The sequence below is a fragment of the Ovis canadensis genome, chromosome 8 (assembly GCF_042477335.2).
Source record: "Ovis canadensis isolate MfBH-ARS-UI-01 breed Bighorn chromosome 8, ARS-UI_OviCan_v2, whole genome shotgun sequence".
NCBI classification, from domain to species: domain Eukaryota; kingdom Metazoa; phylum Chordata; class Mammalia; order Artiodactyla; family Bovidae; genus Ovis; species Ovis canadensis.
The window spans coordinates 81,071,549-81,094,127 of NC_091252.1; the positions used below are offsets into that span (position 1 = coordinate 81,071,549).

The 22,579-nt window shown below is 39.4% G+C and overlaps 1 protein-coding gene across 2 annotated transcripts in view; it reads right to left on the reverse strand.

Annotated features, from left to right (window-relative positions):
- EPM2A (EPM2A glucan phosphatase, laforin) overlaps positions 1-22,579 on the reverse strand; it is a 115,492-nt gene that overhangs the window by 92,015 nt on the left and 898 nt on the right. The window lies entirely within an intron of this gene.

Below are 22,579 nucleotides of genomic sequence, written 5' to 3' on the forward strand. Positions count from 1 at the left end.
GAATAAAAAATAGTGATAATGATGTTGAATTTATGATCAATACAATCTAAGATTAGGATGCTGAATACAGAGTGTGATTGAGTGTAAACAAATGCCAGTTTAATACTAAAGAGTTAGTAATCTGTTTGTTTCCAAGGCAAACCATTCAATACCATGGTAATCCGAGCCTATGTCCCAACCTGTAATGCTAAAGAAGCTGAAGTTAAACAGTTCTATGAAGACCTACAAGACCTTTTAGAACTAACACCCAAAAAGATGTTCTTTTCACTATAGGGGACTGGAATGCAAAAGTAGGAAGTCAAGAAACACCTGGAGTAACAGGCAAATTTGGCCTTGGAGTATGGAATAAAGCAGGTCAAATATTAACAGAGTTTTGCCAAGAGAACGCACTGGTCATAACAAACACCCTCTTCCAACAACACAAAAGAAGGCTCTACACATGGACATCAACAAATGGTCAACACTAAAATCATATTGATTATATTATTTGCAGCCAAAGATGGAGAAGCTCTATACCATCAGCAAAAACAAGACCAGGAGCTGACTGTGACTCAGATCATGAACTCTTTATTGCCAAATTCAGACTTAAATTGAAGAAAGTAGGGAAAACCACTAGACCATTCAGGTATGACCTAAATCAAATTCCTTATGATTATACAGTGGAAGTGAGAAATAGATTTAAGGGCCTAGATCTGATAGATAAGAGTGCCTGATGAACTATGGAATGAGGTTCGTGACATTGTACAGGAGACAGGGATCAAGACCATCCCCATGGAAAAGAAATGCACAAAAGCAAATTGGCTGTCTGAGGAGGCCTTACAAATAGCTGTGGAAAGAAGGGAAGTGAAAAGCAAAGGAGAAAAGGAAAGATATAAACATCTGAATGCAGAGTTCCAAAGAAGAGCAAGAAGAGATAAGAAGGAATTTCTCAGCGATCAATGCAAAGAAATAGAGTAAAGAACAGAATGGGAAAGACTAGAGATCTCTTCAAGAAAATTAGAGATACCAAGGGAACATTTCATATAAAGATGGGCTCGATAAAGGACAGAAATGGTATGGACCTAGAAGAAGCAGAAGATATTAAGAAGAGGTGGCAAGAATACACAGAAGAACTGGACAAAAAAGATCTTCATGACCAAGATAATCACGATGGTGTGATCACTCACCTAGAGCCAGACATCCTGGCATATGAAGTCAAGTGGGCCTTAGAAAGCATCACTACAAACAAAGCTAGTGGAGGTGATGGAATTCCAGTTGAGCTATTTCAAATGCTGAAAGATGATGCTATGATAGTGCTGCACTCAATATGCCAGGAAACTTGGAAAACTCAGCAGTGGCCACAGGACTGGAAAAGGTCAGTTTTCATTCCAATCCCAAAGAAAGGCAATGCCAAAGAATGCTCAAACTAGTGCACAATTGCACTCATCTCACAGGCCAGTAAAGTAATGCTCAAAATTCTTCAAGCCAGACGTCAGCAATATGTGAACAGTGAACTTCCTGATGTTCAAGCTGGTTTTAGAAAAGGCAGAGGAACCAGAGATCAAATTGCCAACATCCGCTGGATCATGGAAAAAGCAAGAGAGTTCCAGAAGAGACATCTATTTCTGCTTTATTGACTATGCCAAAACCTTTGACTGTGTGGATCACAATAAACTGTGGAAAACTGTTAAAGAGATGGGAATACCAGACCACCTGACCTGCCTCTTGAGAAACCTATTGTGCAGGTCAAGAAGCAACAGTTAGAACTGGACATGGAACAACAGACTGGTTCCAAATAGGAAAAGGAGTACATCAAGGCTGTATATTGTCACCCTGCTTATTTAACTTCTATGCAGAGTACATCATGAGAAATGCTGGACTGGAGGAACACAAGCTGGAATCAAGATTGCTGGGAGAAATATCAATCACCTCAGATATGCAGATGACACCACCCTTATGGCAGAAAGTGAAGAGGAACTCAAAAGCCTCTTGTTGAAAGTGAAAGAGGAGAGTGAAAAAGTTGGCTTAAAGCTCAACATTCAGAAAACTAAGATCATAGCATCCGGCCCCATCACTTCATGGGAAATAGATGGGGAAACAGTGGAAACAGTGGCTGTCTTTATTTTTGGGGGTTCCAAAAACACTGCAGATCGTGATTGCACCCATGAAATTAAAAGATGTTTATGCCTTGGAAGGAAAGTTATGACCAGGTATGGATGTGAGAGTTGGACTGTGAAGAAAGCTGAGCGCCAAAGAATTTATGCTTTTGAACTGTGGTGTTGTAGAAGACTCTTGAAAGTCCCTTGGACTGCAAGGAGATCCAACCAATCCATTCTAATGGAGATCAGTACCGGGTGTTCATTGGAAGGACTGATGCTAAAGCTGAAACTCCAGTACTTTGGCCACTTCATTCAAAGAATTGACTCATTGGAAAAGACTCTGATGCTGGGAGGGATTGGGGGCAGGAGGAGAAGGGATGACAGAGGATGAGATGGCTGGATGGCATAACCAACTCAATGGACATGAGTATGAGTAATCTCTAGAGCTGGTGATGCACAGGGAGGCCTGGCGTGCTGCGATTCATGGGGTCGCTAAAAGTCGGACACAACTGAGTGACTGACTGAACTGAACTGAACTAAATCTTCAGCAGGAAAGAAAACAGTACCAAATATAAAGGCTATTTTAACAAGAAAGATATAGGTTGGATTCTAATGTGTGTGTTTGTCTGTGTGTGTACACACATATATACATATATACACCCATACACAAATATATTAGAAATTAAACACAATAAGAATTGTCATTTTGCACAGTTTTTAATAATATGCTGTAAAAAAATTTAACAGCAAACTTTTAAAAATGAAATGAGATGTGTGAGACGGTAACAGGCAAGACAGGGGTCTTCAATTGGAGGAAATAGGCTGCAAGTGTCAGATATTTTTCTCTCTCTCTTAAGCAGCAGGAAGAAACAAACTACAAGTGCCAGATTTTTTTTCCTTTTTCCATACAAAATTAAAAGGTTTCTCTTAAAATTCTGTGTTCCCATGATGACACTTCATTCTACCTGATCTTAACTTTTCTCAAACCTTGAGCTAACCAATGCGTTTTTCTTATGGAAATGTTTTTCTTAAGCGATGTTAACGAAATTATGTATTTGCTTTGGAATTTGTCTTTCTTCAAAATGATTTCTCCTAAGACTAACTTTTTTTCTTTTCTCAAACCTTGAGCTAATAATAGCTCAACAAACCAGTATTCATATCAATTGTTTCATGGCTGGGGGATGACACAACTGTGCCATCCTATCTCAAAAATGCATGTTGTGGGAGAGGGGCCTGGTGAAACTCCCTCAGCCTTGACGTGTCTCTCTTATCTGATTAATAGTTTTCTAACAGACATAGGGCAATGGCACCCCCACTCCAGTACTCTTGCCTGGAAAATCCCATGGACAAAGGAGCCTGGTAGGCTGCAGTCCATGGGGTCACGAAGAGTCGAACATGACTGAGCGACTTCACTTTCACTTTTCACTTTCATGCACTGGAGAAGGAAATGGCCACCCACCACAGTGTTCTTGCCTGGGGAATCCCAGGAACGGGGGAGCCTGGTGGGCTGCCGTCTATGGGGTCGCACAGAGTCAGACACGACTGAAGCAACTTAGCAGCAGTAGTAGCAGCAACAGACATAAAACATCTGGCTAAAGACTAGCAGGGGGGCACTCTTTCTGCCCCCTTCTGATGTCTATGTCAGAAGCTTTGTCTATCTATTTTATACTTTAATAAAAGCTTTTTACTACACAAAAACTCTGAGCAATCAACCCTCGTCTCTGGCCCCATATTGAATTCTTCTCCTCTGGAGGCCAAGAATCCTGGTGTCTTTCACGGCTCAGCAACAACATTTGACTTGTTACAGGCAAGTTATAGAGACTTCTTCCTATAAGAGGAACAACTTAAAAAATGGCAAAATATATGAACAACGTTTTTTGGATGTTGAACAAAAGGCAGTACAGGACAGATATCTCTGAGAAAAGGAAAAAAGACAAGGGGAACAATATGAATGCCATGGATATCTGCTTGTAGAGAATTTCTGAACCATGACCCAGGGATAGAATCCCAAATAGCATCCAACAGTGTCACTGATTGAGGAACTAGAAATACGAATATAGGGAGAATAAATTGACTAGAATTTGCACGGCCTAATTCTAGACAGGAGAAAGCTGTATGGAGAGGTCCATAAATATTCATAAAGATCTCTTAGATTCTTTGGTTTCATGCCTATCTGTGGACGTATAAGTTGGAATTTGACAGAGCCATATAACAAATGATGGAAAAAAGAAACTTCTAAAAATTGTAAGCCAAAAAATTAGCACAGCTCACAGAGCTGGGACACATTTGCGTTTCTATCAGATAGAGTGAGAAGATCTTATTTAATACATGAAGCAACCAGGAGAAAATGTAGAGGGATCATTGCTTAGAAGTGGGGCTAAAGTAGCTCTACAGTAAAAGCTACTGTGCCATGCATTTATAAACCTTCAAGATAAACCTCAAAAGGGACAAGCTAATCAATAAAGAACTGCTACAAAGAAAAATCCCAAACTTCCTTAAAAACAATGTAAAATTACAATGTCTACAATCCAAACAAAAATCAATAGATACAAATGTCATTTTTTTCTATATACTATCAACGAACAATTGAAACTTAAAATTGAAAAGTTTTAAAATACACCATTAAAAGTATCACCCCCCCCCATTAAAAAAATGTATAAATCTAATGAAACATGTATAAGATCTGTATTTGGAAACTACAAAACATTGGTAAAAGAAATTAAAGACCTAATTACATGTTTTTAATTTATTTATTTGGCTGCACTGAGTCTTAGTTGCAGCACTCGGGATCTTTGTTGCCATGTGCAGGATCTAGTTCCCCAACCAGGGATCAAAACTATGCCCCCTGCATTGGGACCATGGAGTTTTAACCACTGAACTACCAGGAAACTCTGCACAAAGACCTAATTAAATGGAAATGTATTCCATGTTCACAGATTGAAAGAATTAATAGTGTTAATATGTCAATTCTTCTGAATTTGATCTATAGATTCAATGCAGTCCCAACAAAATTACAGCAAGCCATTTTGTAGATTAAACAAATTGATTCTAAATACATATGAAAGGGCAAAAGACCAAGAAAAGCCAACACAATACTGAAGAACAAACTTGGGGGACTCATGCTACACTATTTCAAGATTATAAAGCTACAGTGATCCAAACCATGCAATATGGTACAACAGTAGACACAGATTAGTGGAACTAAATAAAGAGCCCAGAAATAGATCTGTACAAATACAGTCAACCTATTTTTGATTAAGGCAATTCAAACAAGACAGGATACTATTTTCAACAAATGGTGCTAGAAAAACTGGACACTCATATGCAGTCCACGGGGTTGCAAAGAGTCAGACATGACTGAACACCTTCACTTTCACGTTCATATAGAGAAGAAGGAAAAAAAAAAAAAACCTAGATGCAGACCTTATATCATACACAAAAATTAACACAAAATGGATTATAGACCTGCAAATAAAATGCAAAATTATAAAACTTCCAGAAGATAACATATGAGAAAATCTAGATAACCTTGGATTTGGGGAAGAGTTTTTTAATTCAAAAACCACAAGCACAACCCATGAAAGGAAAAAATGGTAAACTGGACTGAATTAAAATTAAAAATTTTCATGGTAAAAGACACTACTAAGAGAATAAAAAGACAAGTTATAGACAGGGAGGAAATGTTTGCAGATAACATATCTCTTAAGAATTTGCATATGAAATACACAAAGAAGTCTTAAAAATCACTAACAAGGAAACAACCAACTAGAAAATAGAGAAAAGAACTGAGCAGACTTCCAATTAAAGATGTTATACAGATGGCAAATAAGGATTTACAAAAATATACAACATGATTTATTTTTAGAGTATTGCAAATTAAAACAATGAGATACCATGACACACCTATTAGAATGGTTAAAATCCAAAAAATGAACAAAACCAGAACTGTTGTACTGGGCTACATCTACTGCAGAAGAGACTGAAGCTCTTTTTTTTTTTTTTAATTCATTTTATTCAAGTTGTAAGTAGCTGATTTACAATATTGTGGTTTTTAAAATTTATTTATTTTAATTGGAGGCTAACAGAATCCAACATCATATTGCAAAGATCATACATCATGACCAAGTGGGCTTTATCCCAGGAATGTAAGGATTCTTTAATATCCACAAATCAATCAATGTAATACACCACATTAACAAATTGAAAGGTAAAAACCATATGATTATCTTAATAGATGTAGAGAAAGCCTTTGACAAAATTCAACATCCATTTATGATTAAAAAAAAAAAACCTCCAGAAAGCAGGAATAGAAGGAACCTACCTCAACACAATAAAAGCTATATATGACAAACCTACAGCAAACATTATCTTCAATGGTGAAAAATTGAAAGCATTTCTACTAAAGTCAGGAACAAGGCAAGGGTGCCCATTCTCACCACTACTATTCAACATAGTTTTGGAAGTTTTGGCCACAGCAATCAGAGAAGAAAAAGAAATAAAAGGAATCCAGATTGGAAAAGAAGAAGTGAAACTCTCACTGTTTGCAGATGACATGATCCTCTACATAGAAAACCCTAAAGACTCCACCAGAAAATTATTAGAGCTAATCAATGAATTAGTAAAGTTGCAGGATATAAAATTAAAACACAGAAATTCCTTGCATTCCTATACACCACCAATGAGAAAATAGAAAGAGAAATTAAGGAAACAATTCCATTCACCATTGCAACAAAAAGAATAAAATACTTAGGAATATATCTATCTAAAGAAACAAAAGACCTATATATACAAAACTATAAAACACTGATTAAAGAAATCAAAGAGGACACAATCATTATGTAGTGGCCTTCTTTGTCTCTTTTCACAGCCTTTGTTTTAAAGTCTATTTTATCGGATATGAGTATTGCCACTCCTGCTTTCTTTTGGTCTCTATTTGCATGATATATCTTTTTCCAGCCCTTCACTTTCAGTCTGTATGTGCCGCTTGTTTTGAGGTGGGTTTCCTGTAGGCAGCATATATAGGGGTCTTGTTTTTGCATCCATTCAGCCAGTCTTTGCCTTTTGGTTGGGGCATTCAACCCATTTACGTTTAAGGTAATTATTGATAAATATGATCCTGTTGCCATTTACTTTATTGTTTTGGGTTCAGGTTTATACACCCTTTTTGTGTTTCCTGTCTAGAGAATATCCTTTAGCATTTGTTGGAGAGCTGGTTTGGTGGTGCTGAATTCTCTCAGCTTTTGCTTGTCTGTAAAGCTTTTGATTTCTCCTTCATATTTGAGTGAGATCCTTGCTGGGTACAGTATTCTGGGCTGTAGGTTATTTTCTTTCATCCCTTTAAGTATGTCTTGCCATTCCCTCCTGGCCTGAAGAGTTTCTATTGAAAGATCAGCTGTTATCCTTATGGGAATCCCCTTGTGTGTTATTTGTTGTTTTTCCCTTGCTGCTTTTAATATTTGTTCTTTGTGTTTGATCTTTGTTAATTTGATTAATATGTGTCTTGGGGTATTTCGCCTTGGATTTATCCTATTTGAAACTCTCTGGGTTTCTTGGACTTGGGTGATTATTTCCTTCCCCATTTTAGGGAAGTTTTCAACTATTATCTCCTCAAGGATTTTCTCATGGTCTTTCTGTTTGTCTTCTTCTTCTGGGACTCCTATAATTCAAATGTTGGAGCGTTTTATATTGTCCTGGAGGTCTCTGAGATTGTCCTCATTTCTTTTAATTCATTTTTCTTTTTTCCTCTCTGATTCATTTATTTCTACCATTCTATCTTCTATTTCACTAATCCTATCTTCTGCCTCCGTTATTCTACTATTTGCTGCCTCCAGAGTGTTTCTGATCTCATTTACTGCGTTATTCATTATATATTGACTCTTTTTTATTTCTTCTAGGTCTTTGTTAAACCTTTCTTGCATCTTCTCAATCCTTGTCTCCAGGCTATTTATCTGTGATTCCATTTTTATTTCAAGATTTTGGATCATTTTCACTATCAATATTCAGAATTCTTTCTCAGGTAGATTTCCTATCTCTTCCTCTTTTGTTTGGTTTGGTGGGCATTTCTCCTGTTCCTTTACCTGCTGAGTATTCCTCTGTCTCTTCATCTTGGTTATATTGCTGTGTTTAGGGTGGCCTTTCTATATTCTGGGAATTTGTGGAGTTCTCTTTATTATGGAGCTTCCTCACTGTGAGTGGGGTTGTATCAGTGGCTTGTCAATGTTTCTTGGTTAGGGAGGCTTGTGCTGGAGTTCTGGTGGGTGGAGCTGGATTTCTTCTATCTGGAGTGCAATGGAGTGACAAGTACTGGGTTATGAGATGTCAATGGTTTTGGAGTAACTTGAGCTGCCTGTATATTGAAGCTCAGGGGAGTGTTCCTATGTTGCTGGAGAATTTGCGTGGTATGTCTTGCTCTGGAACTTGTTGGCCCTTGGGTGGTGCTTGGTTTCAGTGTAGGTATGGAGGCATTTGATGAGCTCCTATTGATTAATGTTCCCTGGATTCAGGAGTTCTCTGATGTTCTCAGGATTTGGACTTAAGCCTCCTGCTTCTGGTTTTCAGTTTTATTTTTACAGTAGCCTTAAGACTTCTCCATCTATACAGCACCAATGATAAAACATCTAGGTTAAAGATGAAAAGTTTCTCCACACTGAGGGATACCCAGAGAGGTTCACCTTCTGCCTGGCCCATGGGCAGTTTCCCCAGACATAGTGATAAGATGGATCCCAGATTCCAAACAGCTTAGGGTCCCAGCAGCATCCACAGCGGTATTTTTCACAGAACTAGAACAAATAATTTCAAGATTTGTATGGAAATACAAAAAACCTCGAATAGCCAAAGCAATCTTGAGAAAGAAGAATGGAACTGGAGGAATCAACCTGCTTGACTTCAGGCTCTACTACAAAGCCACAGGCATCAAGACAGTATGATACTGGCACAAAGACAGAAATATAGATCAATGGAACAAAATAGAAAGCCCAGAGATAAATCCACACACATATGGACACCTTATCTTTGACAAAGGAGGCAAGAATATACAATGGAGTAAAGACAATCTCTTTAACAAGTGGTGCTGGGAAAACTGGTCAACCACTTGTAAAAGAATGAAACTAGATCACTTTCTAACACCACACACAAAAACAAACTCAAAATGGATTAAAGATCTAAACATAAGACCAGAAAATATAAAACTGCTAGAGGAGAACATAGGCAAAACACTCTCTGACATAAATCACAGCAGGATCCTCTATGATCCATCTCCAAGAGTAATGGAAATAAAAGCAAAAATAAACAAATGGGATCTAATTAAAATTAAAAGCTTCTGCACAACAAAGGAAAATATAAGCAAGGTGAAAAGACAGCCTTCTGAATGGGAGAAAATAATAGCAAATGAAGCAACTGACAAACAACTAATCTCAAAAATATACAAGCAACTTATGCAGCTCAATTCCAGAAAAATAAACGACCCAATCAAAAAATGGGCCAAAGAACTAAATAGACATTTCTCCAAAGAAGACATACAGATGGCTAACAAACACATGAAAAGATGCTCAACATCACTCATTATTAGAGAAATGCAAATCAAAACCACAGTGAGGTACCACTTCACACCAGTCAGAATGGCTGTGATCCAAAAGTCTGCAAGCAATAAATGCTGGAGAGGGTGTGGAGAAAAGGGAACCCTCTTACACTGTTGGTGGAAATGCAAACTAGTACAGCCACTATGGAGAACAGTGTGGAGATTCCTTAAAAAATTGCAAATAAAACTGCCTTATGACCCAGCAATCCCACTGCTGGGCACACACACCAAGGAAACTAGAATAGAAAGAGACACATGTACCCCAATGTTCATCGCAGCATTGTTTATAATAGCCAGAACATGGAAACAACCTAGATGTCCATCAGCAGATGAATGGATAAGAAAGCTGTGGTACATATACACAATGGAGTATTACTCAGCCATTAAAAAGAATACATCTGAATCAGTTCTAATGAGATGGATGAAACTGGAGCCGATTATACAGAGTGAAGTAAGCCAGAAAGAAAAACACCAATACAGTATACTAACACATATATATGGAATTTAGAAAGATGGTAATGATAACCCTGTATGCGAGACAGCAAAAGAGACACAGATGTGTATAGTGGGCTTTTGGACTCTGAGGGAGAGGGAGAGGGAAAGGGTGGGATGATTTGGGAGAATGGCATTGAAACATGTATACTATCCTGTAAGAAACGAATCACCAGTCTATGTCCGATGCAGGATACAGGATGCTTGGGGCTGGTGCACAGGGATGATCCAGAGAGATGATATGGGGTAGGAGGTGGGAGGGGGGATCATGTTTGGGAACTCATGTACACCCGTGGTGGATTCATGTCAATGTATGGCAAAACCAATACAGCAGTGTAAAGTAAAATAAAGAAAAAATAAAAATTAAAACAAAAACAAAAAACAAAGAGGACACAAATAGATGGAGAAATATACCATGTTCATGGACTGGAAGAATCAATATAGTGAAGATGAGTATACTACCCAAAGCAATCTATAGATTCAATGCAATCCCTCTCAAGCTACCAATGGTATTTTTCACATAACTAGAACAAATAATTTCAAGATTTGTATGGAAATACAAAAAACCTCAAATAGCCAAAGCAATCTTGAGAAAGAAGAATGGAACTGGAGAAATCAACCTGCCTGACTTCAGGCTCTACTACAAAGCCACAGGCATCAAGACAGTATGATACTGGCACAAAGACAGAAATATAGAACAATGGAACAAAACAGAAAGCCCAGATATAAATCCATGCATCTATGGACACCTTATCTTTGACAAAAGAGGCAAGAATATGCAATGGAGAAAAGACAGTCTCTTTAACAAGTGGTACTGGGAAAACTGGCCAACCACTTGTAAAAGAATGAAACTAGAACACTTTCTAGCACCATACACAAAAATAAACTCAAAATGGATTAAAGATCTAAATGTAAGACCAGAAACTATAAAACTCCTAGCGGAGAACATAGGCAGAACACTCTCTGACATAATCACAGCAGGATTCTCTATGACCCACCTCCCAGAGTAATGGAAATAAAAGCAAAAATAAACAAATGGGACCTAATTAAACTTAAAAACTTTTGCACAACAAAGGAAACTATAAGCAAAGTGAAAAGATAGGTTTCAGAATGGGAGAAAATAATAGTAAACAAAGCAAATGACAAAGAATCTCAAAAATATACAAGCAACTCCTGCAGCTCAATTCCAGAAAAATAAATGACCCAATCAAAGAATGGGCCAAAGAACTAAACAGACATTTCTCCAAAGAAGACATACAGATGGCTAACAAACACATGAAAAGATGCTCGACATCACTCATTATCAGTTCAGTTCAGTCGCTCAGTCGTGTTCGACTCTTTGCAACCCCATGAATCGCAGCAGGCCAGGCCTCCCTGTCCATCACCAACTCCTGGAGTTCATTCAGACTCACGTCCATCAAGTCGGTGATGCCATCCAGCCACCTAATCCTCTGTTGTCCCCTTCTCCTCCTGCCCCCAATCCCTCCCAGCATCAGAGTCTTTTCCAATGACTCATCTCTTCACATAAAGTGGCCAAAGTACTGGACTTTCAGCTTTACCATCATTCCTTCCAAAGAAATCCCAGGGTTGATCTCCTTCAGAATGGACTGGTCGGATCTCCTTGCAGTCCAAAGGACTCTCAAGAGTCTTCTCCAACACCACAGTTCAAAAGCATCAATTCTTCAGCACTCAGCTTTCTTCACAGTCCAACTCTCACATCCATACATGACCACTGGAAAAACCATAGCCTTGACTAGACGGACCTTTGTTGGCAAAGTAATGTCTCTGCTTTTCAATATGCTCTCTAGGTTGGTCACAACTTCCTTCCAAGGAGTAAGCGTGTTTTAATTTCATGGCTGCAGTCACCATCCGCAGTGATTTTGGAGCCCCCCAAAAAAGTCTGACACTGTTTCCACTGTTATCATTGTCACTCATTATCAGAGAAATGCAAATCAAAACCACAATAAGGTATCATCTCATGCCAGTCAGAACAGCTGCTATCCAAAAATCTACAAACAATAAATGTTGGAGAGGTGTGGAGAAAAGGGGACCTTCTTATACTGTTGGTGGGAATGCAAACTAGTGTAGCCACTATGGAGAACAGTGTGGAGATTCCTTAAAAAACTGGAAATAGAACTGCCATATGACCCTAAAATCCCACTGCTGGGCATACACACCGAGGAAACCAGAATTGAAAGAGACACATGTACCCCCATGTTCATCGCAGCACTGTTTATAATAGCCAGGACATGGAAGCAACTGGAAATCTTTATTGCAAAATTCAGTCTTAAATTGAAGAAAGTAGGGAATACCACCAGGCCATTCAGCTATGACCTAAATCAAATCCCTTATGATTATATATATAGTGGAGGTGACAAATAGATTCAATGGATTACATCTGGTAGACAGAGTGCCACAGTCAGCTTCAGACCTTGTTTTTATTGACTGCCTCAGTTCAGTTCAGTTCAGTCACTCAGTCGTGTCTGACTCTTTGCGACCCCATGAATCGCAGCACGCCAGGCCTCCCTGTCCATCACCAACTCCTGGAGTTCACTCAGACTCATGTCCATTGAGTCAGTGATGCCATCCAGCCATCTCATCCTCTGTCATCCCCTCTCCTCCTGCCCCTAATCCCTCCCAGCATCAGAGTCTTTTCCAATGAGTCAACTCTTCACATGAGGTGGCCAAAGTACTGGACTTTCAGCTTTAGCATCATTCCTTCCAAGAAATCCCAGGGTTGATCTCCTTCAGAATGGACTGGTTGGATCTCCTTGCAGTCCAAGGGACTCTCAAGAGTCTTCTCCAACACCACAGTTCAAAAGCATCAATTCTTCGGCGCTCAGCCTTCTTCACAGTCCAACTCTCACATCCATACATGACTACTGGAAAAACCATAGCCTTGACTAAACAGACCTTAGTCGGCAAAGTAACAGAGCTTTTCTATCTTTGGCTGCAAAGAACGTAATCAATCTGGCTTCAGTATTGACCATCTGGTCATGTCCACGTGTAGCATAGACTCTTGTGTTATTAGAAAATGATGTTTGCTATGACCAGTGTGTTCTCTTGACAAAACTTTATTAGCCTTTGCCCTGCTTCATGTTGTATTTCAAGGCCAAACTTGCCTGTTACTCAAGGTATCCCTTGACTTTCTTCTTTTGCATTCCACTCCCCTATGATGAAATGACATTTTTTTCTGGTGTTAGTTCTAGAAGGTGCTGTAGGTCTTCACAGAACAGGTCAACTTCAGCTCTTCAGCATAAGTGCTTGGAGTATAGAGTTGGACTACTGGTGATGTTGAATGGTTTTCCTTGGAAAAGAACTGAGATCATTCTGTCATTTTTGGAGAGTGCACCCAAGTACTGCATTTCTTGGGCTTCCCAGGTGGCAGTAGCAGTAAAGAACCCATTTGCCAATGCAGGAGACATAAGAGACACAGGTTCTGATCCTTGGTCAGGAAGTTTCCCTGGAGGAGGAAATGACAACCAATACCAGAATTCTTGCCTGGAGAATCCCATGGACAGAAGAGCCTGGCAGGCTATATCCCATAGGGTCGCAAAATGTTGGACATGACTGAAATGACTTAGCACATAGCACACACTGCATTTCTTACTTTTTTTTTTTTTTTTGACTGTGAGAACTACTTCATTTCTTCTGAGGGATTCTTGGCCACAGTAGTAGATGTAATGGTCATCTAAATTAAAATCACCCATTCCCATCCATTTTAGTTCACTGATTCCTAAAATGTTGATGTTCACTCTTGCCATCTCCTGCTTGATCACATCCAATTTTCCTTGATTCATGGACCTAACATTCCAGGTTCCTATGCAATATTGTTGTTTACAACATTGTACTTTACTTTCACCACCAGACACTTCTACAGCTGAACATCATTCCTGCTTTTGCCCAGCCACTTCCATTCTTACTGGAGCTATCAGTAATTGTCTTCCCCCAATAGCATATTGAACACCTTCTGACCTGGGGATGGGGGGGGAGCTGGTGTCATATATTTTTGCCTTTTCAGACTGTACATGGGGTTCTTCAGGCAAGAATATTGGAGTGAGTTGCCATTTCATTCTCCAGTGATCCATGTTTTGTCAGAACTCTTTGCTATGACCCATCCATCTTGGGTGGTCCTGCATGGCATGGCTCATAGCTCCTTCACAATGATAAAGCTGTAATCCATGAAGTGATGGTTTTTAATACCATTCTACAATAAAACAAACCAGAGCTCTTTGGAGAAATGACTGATTTTTTTGTTAGGGCTTCTACAGTACATGTAGCATAGTACAACAGTTTTGTTCAATTATAAATATGAAAAAGAACTATAGGAATACCTTAATGACATTGCCAATTCAGTTCCAGGCTATCAAAATAAAGCAAATATCAAAATAAGGCAATTAAAAAAAAACAATTTAAATACCTTAAACATACTCTGTTGCTAAAAATGCTGATCGTCATCTGTACCTTCACCAAGTCATAATTTTGTTTGCTGATGGAGGGTCAACGCTGATGACTACTGACCTGTTAGGATGGTGGCTGGTAAAGGCTGCAGTGGCTGTAGCAATTTCTTTTAAAAAAAGACAACAGTGAAATCTACCACGTCAATTGACTCTTTCTTTCATGAACAGTATTTCTGAAGCACACAATGCTATTTGATAGCCTTTGACCCATGACAGGACTTCTTTCAAAACTGGAGCTAATCTTCCCAAGACCTGCTCCTGCCTTATCAATTAAGTTTATGTAATATTCTAAATATCCTCTTGTCATTTCAACAGTCTTCATGACATCTTCCCAGGAGTAGATTCTATTTCAAGAAATCACATTCTTTGCTTATGTATAAGAAACAACTCCTCATGGGGAAAGCCTTACCATGAGACTGAAACAACTGAGTCACATTTTCAGGCTCCACTTCTAATTTGAGTTCTCTTGCTATTTCCACCACATCTGCTAATACTTCTTCCAAGTCTTGAACCCCTCAAAGTCATCCCTGAAGGCTGGAATCAACTTCTCCCAAACTTCTATTAATATTGATATTTTGACCTCTTTCCATGAATCACAAATGTTCTGAATGGCATCTAGGATGGTGAATCTTTTGCAGAAGGATAAAAAATATAAAAATAATGAAAAAGTTTGAAGTATTGCAAGAATTACCAAAATGTGACACAGAGACATTAAGTGAGCAAACGCTGTTTATAAATGGCACCAATAGACTTGTTCAACACAAAGTTGCCACAAATCCTCAATGTAAGAAGAAAAAAAAAAATGGGACATCTGCAAAGCTCAATAAAGTGAAGTAGAATAAAGCAAGGTATACCTGTATGTGTGTTGAAGGGTAGGGAGAATGCCAGCAAAGTTAATGCTTTCTAGATTAAAGGGGATGCCTATGGCTGACATTTCCACTCTTTCCTCTCCTCCCTTATTCTACTGAATGCAGATGCAATGATTAGAACAGCAGCTGTAGCCTTGAGGGAAAAGCTAAGAAAATACAATGGCACCTTACTTGGTATCCACAAGCTATGAACCATTATCACTATCATCTACCTATGAACTTTTTATAGCACAAAAACTAACCCTTATGTGTTTAAGCAATTGCCTGTTGTGTTTTCTGTTACTTGCAGCCTGTTGCCATGCCCTCCTCCAGGGGATCTTCCCAACCCAGGCATCAAACCCAGGTCTCCCGCATTGCAGGTGGATCCTTTACTCTCTGAGCCACCAGCCTCCAAGAACACTGGAGTGGATAGCCTATCTATTTTCCAGGGGATCTTCCCAACCAAGGAATTGAACCCAGGTCTCCTTCATTGCAGGCTGATTCTTTACCAGCTGAGCTACCAGAGAAACCCAACCTGCAGTCTATTGCATTCCAAACTGTTTATCAAACAGTCCACATTTTTTGCAGGGGGAAGATCCTCCTCCCTACTGTTCATACTGTTTCTATTTCTTACAATCAGAGTCCAAGGCATTATAACTAATGCAATTTTAAACTATAAAAGAGGTATAAGGAAAGGAACAGGTGCCAAGAGAAAGAATAAAAAAGTAGTTAAGAAAGACATGTGGGGCTTCCCTGGTGTTTCAGTGGTTAAGAATCCTCTATTTCCACAGCAAGGGCATGGGTTTGATCCTTGGTCGGAGAACTATGATCCTATATGCCAAGGGGAATGGCATCAATAAATAAATATTTTTTAAAAAGAAGAAGAAAGACTTGTAAGAAGAGACTTAACAAATAGATGCCAATGTGGAAAAGTTGAAGGAATGGTCTCCCACCTGCCTCCTTCCACCCTACCTTATCCCTAACATGAAATAACTATGCTCTCAATACAGGACGGAATGGTTTTCCGGGAAAGGACCTTAGAAGAGGTGTAAGGTCTAGAGATCTGAACAGAACATATCTTGAGATAACTATGTATTCACCAACGGACTAGAAGGTAAAAGAAAAAGGGAGCAGCATTCAGGAATAAAATAGATTGAAATATTTCTACCTATAATCACATTTTTGTTTGCTTTGTTTTGTTTTACTTTCTTAATGATAAGGACTACGAGTCCTCTGGATTCTCACCCATTAACCCTAAGTGAAGAAACTTTCCCCTCCACAAAATCTGCCAAATTACACGATATCCCATGAGTATACTTCCATTTACAGGAGATTTTGGATAAACACAAGCAACTTCAGCAGGGATCCAGCATAGTTGCTTCTACAAATCAACATAACCTTTATTCATAAAAATAAATGGTCACCTAAAGATTACCAGACACTAGAGGAAAACTTTTAGCATTAAAAAAAATATTGCTATGGGGAAAGGAACAGAAAGTTAATGCAAGACAAAAACAAATTCAATCAATTCTATTATATGCTCAGAAAGATTTAAATATAAATCATCCATACCGGAAGAAAAACCAGCTCTGGGGAAAAAAAAAAAGAAATCAGAGAATAACAGAAAAATGTGGGAGATTAAAAATGACTGTCAAAAAAAAATTTTAAGTCAGTTCTCTTGCCTGGAAAATCCCATGGACGGAGGAGCCTGGTAGGCTGCAGTCCATGGGGTCGCTAAGAGTCGGGCACGACTGAGCGACTTCACTTTCACTTTTCACTGTCATGCATTGGAGAAGGAAATGGCAACCCACTCCAGTGTTCTTGCCTGGAGAATCCCAGGGACGGGGGAGCCTAGTAGGCTGCCGTCTGTGGGGTCCCACAGAGTCGGACACGACTGAAGCGACTTGCAGCAGCAGCAGCAGCAGTATAAGACGTAACTAATGGGATGGATAGTATTAAAAACAAAACAGTGATCTGGAAACATAGTCAGGGAAATCTATCCAAACAAAAGATGGAAAACACAGGAGAAATGCTAAGAGATACTCATATAAAAGCAGAAGGCACAGTATATGAGTAATACATGTCAGAGCAAAGAACAGAGAAAACAGAGAGGGGGAAATATAGAAACAATAGAAAGTTTCCATTAGTAAAAAAAATAATTCCTGGAATTGAAAAAGGCAACCAATTGTAAAGTCATGGCACCCCACTCCAGTACTCTTGCCTGGAAAATCCCATGGACAGAGGAGCCTGGTGGGCTGCAGTCCACGGGGTCGCTAAGAGTCAGACACGACTGAGCGACTTCACTTTTCACTTTCATGCTTTGGAGAAGGAAATGGCAACCCACTCCAATGTTCTTGCCTGGAGAATCCCAGGGACGGGGGAGCCTGGTGGGCTGCCATCTATGGGGTCGCACAGAGTCGGACACGACTGAAGCGACTTAGCAGCAGCAGCAGCAAGAACAACAACAACAAAAGACTGAGACACAACCTGGTAAAATAATGTAAGGAAAAGTTTTTAAGCTTCAAAGAGGAAAAAAAAAAAAAGTGCCAACAAAGAAATGGGCTTACTTTGACGTGAGAATTATCAACTACAACTGGTGCTAGAAGGTACTGAGGCAGTGCCTTCAAAGCAAACATTATTTTGAGACTAGAATACTGTACCAGATGACTAATCAAACGTGAAAGCAAGATAAAGACCTTTTCAGGCATTTAAGAACTCAGGTAGTTTATCTCTCAGTTACTGTTTCTTTAAATTATTTCAGGATACGATTGAATGAAAGGACTAAGATATTCAAGAAAGTGGAAAATGTGAATCCTAAACAATGCAATTAACACAGGAATCCAAGTAAAAGCAACAACAATAATATAAATCCCAGATAGCTATGCTCAGAAAGACATACATCAATATAGGTAAAAATTAAAACAAAACCCCCAAATCTTCAAGGAACAATGTTTTCAAACTGTGAGGAATTTACATTCATCAGATAGTTCATTTAAACTAGGAAATTTTGAGGATCAAATGCTGTTCCTGTTTTTAAAAAGTAACTAGAAAGTTTAAAACAAGGTGTAAAAAAACATTGCCACTCAAATATAAAGTAAAATGAACTCTGATATCATTTTACATAAAATCTGAGCATGATTTATAGTGTAAGAGAACTTTTCCTCCTAGTACACAGGTTTCATGTTACAGAATTATATTTCTAAACTTTTAAATTAGTGCAATTACACTACTTGGTTCTGCAATAATTATTTCCCAATCATAATAGTAAAAATAACAACAAGTAACACTTATTTAACACTTATATGTCCTATCCTAAGCTCTTTAGATTTATTAGCCAGTTTGGCCCTTTTAACAATAGCACAGTAAAGTTAAGTGACTTGCCCAAGGTCATACACTGGTTGGTGAAGCTAGACATTCTGGCTCTAGAATCCCTGCTCTTAAATACTGGCTATGCTGCTTCTCATTTTGCTGTCTGTTAACTTACAATTCTTTGAATCAACCTATCAGCCTAAAACAAAATGGCATAATAACAATTATACTACAAAATACAAATTATATAGAACTTAACATAGAAACAATGATTAACCGAAGTAAAGAAAAGGAAAGGAGTGTGCAGGTGTTATTTTTCTTAATCTTTTATATATACATGGGCTTCCCAGGTGGCGCTGGTGGTAAAGAATCTGCCTGCCAATTCCGGAGACATAAGAGACACAAGTTCTATTCCTGGGTAGGGAAGATCCCCTGGAGGAAGGCAAGGCAACCTACTCCAGTATTCTTGCCTGCAGAATCTCATGGACAGAGGAGCCTGGGGAGGAGGCCACAGTTTATAGGGCTGAAAAGTGTCAGACACGACTGAAGTGACTTAGCATGCACACATGCAACTTTGTATATAAAAGAAGCATAAAGGAAGAAATTTCTACATAATAGAAAGTCAACAGTAAACTACATGAGTATAATGTAAAATAATAATATAAAAATCAGCAGGGAGGGGAGAGATAATGAACCTGAGCTAAATTTCTCATATTTCACAGCAAGTAAGATGATTAATTTTATAGGTATATAGCAGCTGTCAGTAGACATTGTCTAATTTTAAAGTGTAACATATAATTCATGTGGCAACTCTCAGAAAACCTAAAAACAGAAAAATTCAAGTTGATAAATTAAGAAATTCAGAAAAATATCTGCATTTGGGAGAATTCAGAAAAACTAAAAATAGAAAAGGAGGACTGGAGAAAGGGAAGATCTTTGTTTTTAACCATCTTAATTTTTATTAAAATTATCAGATATTACTTTATTATGAAAATAACTATGCAATACTACTAATAAGAGAATATCCTATAAAGAAGGGCATAATCGATGAGAGTACCTTTCAATTCTGTCATGGTAACACAAAAGGACAATAAATGGTACCAGACTATGAAACTCAGTGGGGTGCAAAAAGAGGAACAAGGATAACATATAAACATATTACAGAACACTCATGTTCTTTGCTGATTCTTTGTTTCCACATCACTATGGTCACTCCAGTACTCTTGCCTGGAAAATCCTATGGACAGAGGAGCCTGGTAGGCTGCAGTCCATGGGGTTGCTAAGAGTCGGGCACAACTGAGCGACTTCACTTTCACTTTTCACTGTTATGCATTGGAGAAGGAAATGGCAACCCACTCCAGTGTTCTTGCCTGGAGAATCCCAGGGTCAGAGGAGCCTAGTGGGCTGCCATCTATGGGGTCGCACAGAGGCAGACATGACTGAAGTAACTTACCAGCAGCAGCATGAGCTAAATGGCCCACTTTTTCATATAAACTTCCCCAGGGACCTTTCATCCACTTTAGACAACCACTGAGCCACACACACTCCAGTCCCCTACTCTGTACGTTTCATTTAAAGAAAGGGCTGTCTAAATTCAAACTCGGGCAGGAGTCTACACTTGGCATCACTTTTTCAGGGAATAATTTGGCAACCAGAATAATTTGGCAACCCTTATTCCCTGGTGGCTCAGATGGTAAAGAATCTGCCTACAATGCAGGAGACCTGGGTTGGGTTCCTGGATGGGGAAGATACCCTGGAGAAGAGAATGACAACCCACTCCAGTATTCTTGCCTGAAAAATTCCATGGACAGAGGAGACTGGCAGGCTACAGACTATGGGGTTGCAAAGAGTTGGGCACAACTGAGCAACTAACACTACTACTACTACTGAAATGTAAAACACGGCTACCCTTTGACTTAACAATTTCACATCTCAGAATCTACCCTACAAAGACATTCCCAAATGCTCAAAGAGAACTTTATACAAGGACTTTCAATTAAGCTGTTACTGTTTATAACAGAAGATGGAACGCAATCTAAATGCACACTGGTAGATACAGAATATTTCATTACCATTTAGAAAATGAAATACATCTACATGGAGTAACACTAAAAAGTTTTTGCAACATGTTGCAGAGCAAGAAAAGGCAAGAAGGTGAAGATATTATACAACTTGTGTGTGAGACAAGTACACACTTCATATATTGGTATACATGGGCTTAGGGTGAGTGGAGGAAACAAGTTTTTACTTTTGTACATGTTTTTGCTTTTTTTTTTCCCAGCCACCACATGGTTTTGTATTTTTGTATTGGTTTTGTATTTTAAGAAATCAGAGCATATCTCCACTGCCAAATTATGCTGTGCTTAGTTGCTCAGTCGTGTCTGACTCTTTGTGACCCCATGCCTCTTGATGAAAGTGAAAGAGGAGAGTGAAAAAGTTGGCTTAAAGCTCAACATTCAGAAAATGAAGATCATAGCATCTGGTCCCATCACTTCATGGGAAATAGATGGAGAAACAGTGGAAACAATGTCAGACTTTATTTTGGGGGGCTCCAAAATCACTGCAGATGGTGACTGTAGCCATGAAATTCAAAGACACTTACTCCTTGGAAGAAAAGTTATGACCAAACTAGATAGCATATTCAAAAGCAGAGATATTACTTTGCCGACTAAGGTCCATCTGGTCAAGGCTATGGTTTTTCCAGTAGTCATGTATGGATGTGAGAGTTGGACTGTGAAGAAGGCTGAGCACCAAAGAATTGATGCTTTTGAACTGCGGTGTTGGAGAAGACTCTTGAGAGTTCCTTGGACCGCAAGGAGATCCAACCAGTCCATTCTGAAAGAGATCAGCCCTGGGATTTATTTGGAAGGAATGATGCTCAAGCTGAAACTCTACTTTGGCCACCTCATGAGAAGAGTTGACTCATTGGAAAAAACTCTGATGCTGGGAGGGATTGAGGGCAGGAGGAGAAGGGGACGATGGCGGATGAGATAACTGGATAGCATCATGGACTCGATGGAGTTGGGTCTGAGTGAACTCCAGGAGTTGGTGATGGACAGGGAGGCCTGGCCTGCTGCGATTCATGGGGTCGCAAAGAGTCGGACAGGACTGAGCGACTGAACTGAATTGAACTGGGCTGTAGCCAGCCAGGCTCCTCTGTCCATGGGATTCTCCAGGCAAGAATACCGGAGTGGGTTGATATGCCCTCCTCCAGGGGATGGTGAAGGCAATGGCACCCCACTCCAGTACTCTTGCCTGGAAAATCCCATGGACGGTGGAGCTTGGTAGGCTGCTGCAGTCCATGGGGTTGCCAAGAGTGGGGCACAACTGAGCGACTTCACTTTCACTTTTCACTGTCATGCATTTGAGAAGGAAATGGCAACCCACTCCGGTGTTCTTGCTTGGAGAATCCCAGGGACAGTGGAGCCTGGTGGGCTGCTGTCTATGGGGTCGCACAGAGTCGGACACGACTGAAGCGACTTAGCAGCAGCAGCAGCCTCCAGGGGATCTTCCCGACCCAGGGATCGAACCCAGTTCTCCCGCACTGCAGGAGGATTCTTTACCTTCTGAGACACTAGGGAAGCCACATATTCTGGGCTTTGAAAAAAAATTCGAAAAGAGAAAACGCTCAACATCTTGCCATTTGTTCAGTCTCAAATGGAAAAGAAGAAAAATAAAATACACTAAGCAGCATGCTGCCGTTTAGGATTAGCGAAAAGGCTAGCTTTACTGGGTGGGTCATTTTTTAGTGGATTGGGGCAGGAAAATGAGGGCACAAAAACAGTCATGGCGGAGTTGAGGAGCAAAACCCAGGAG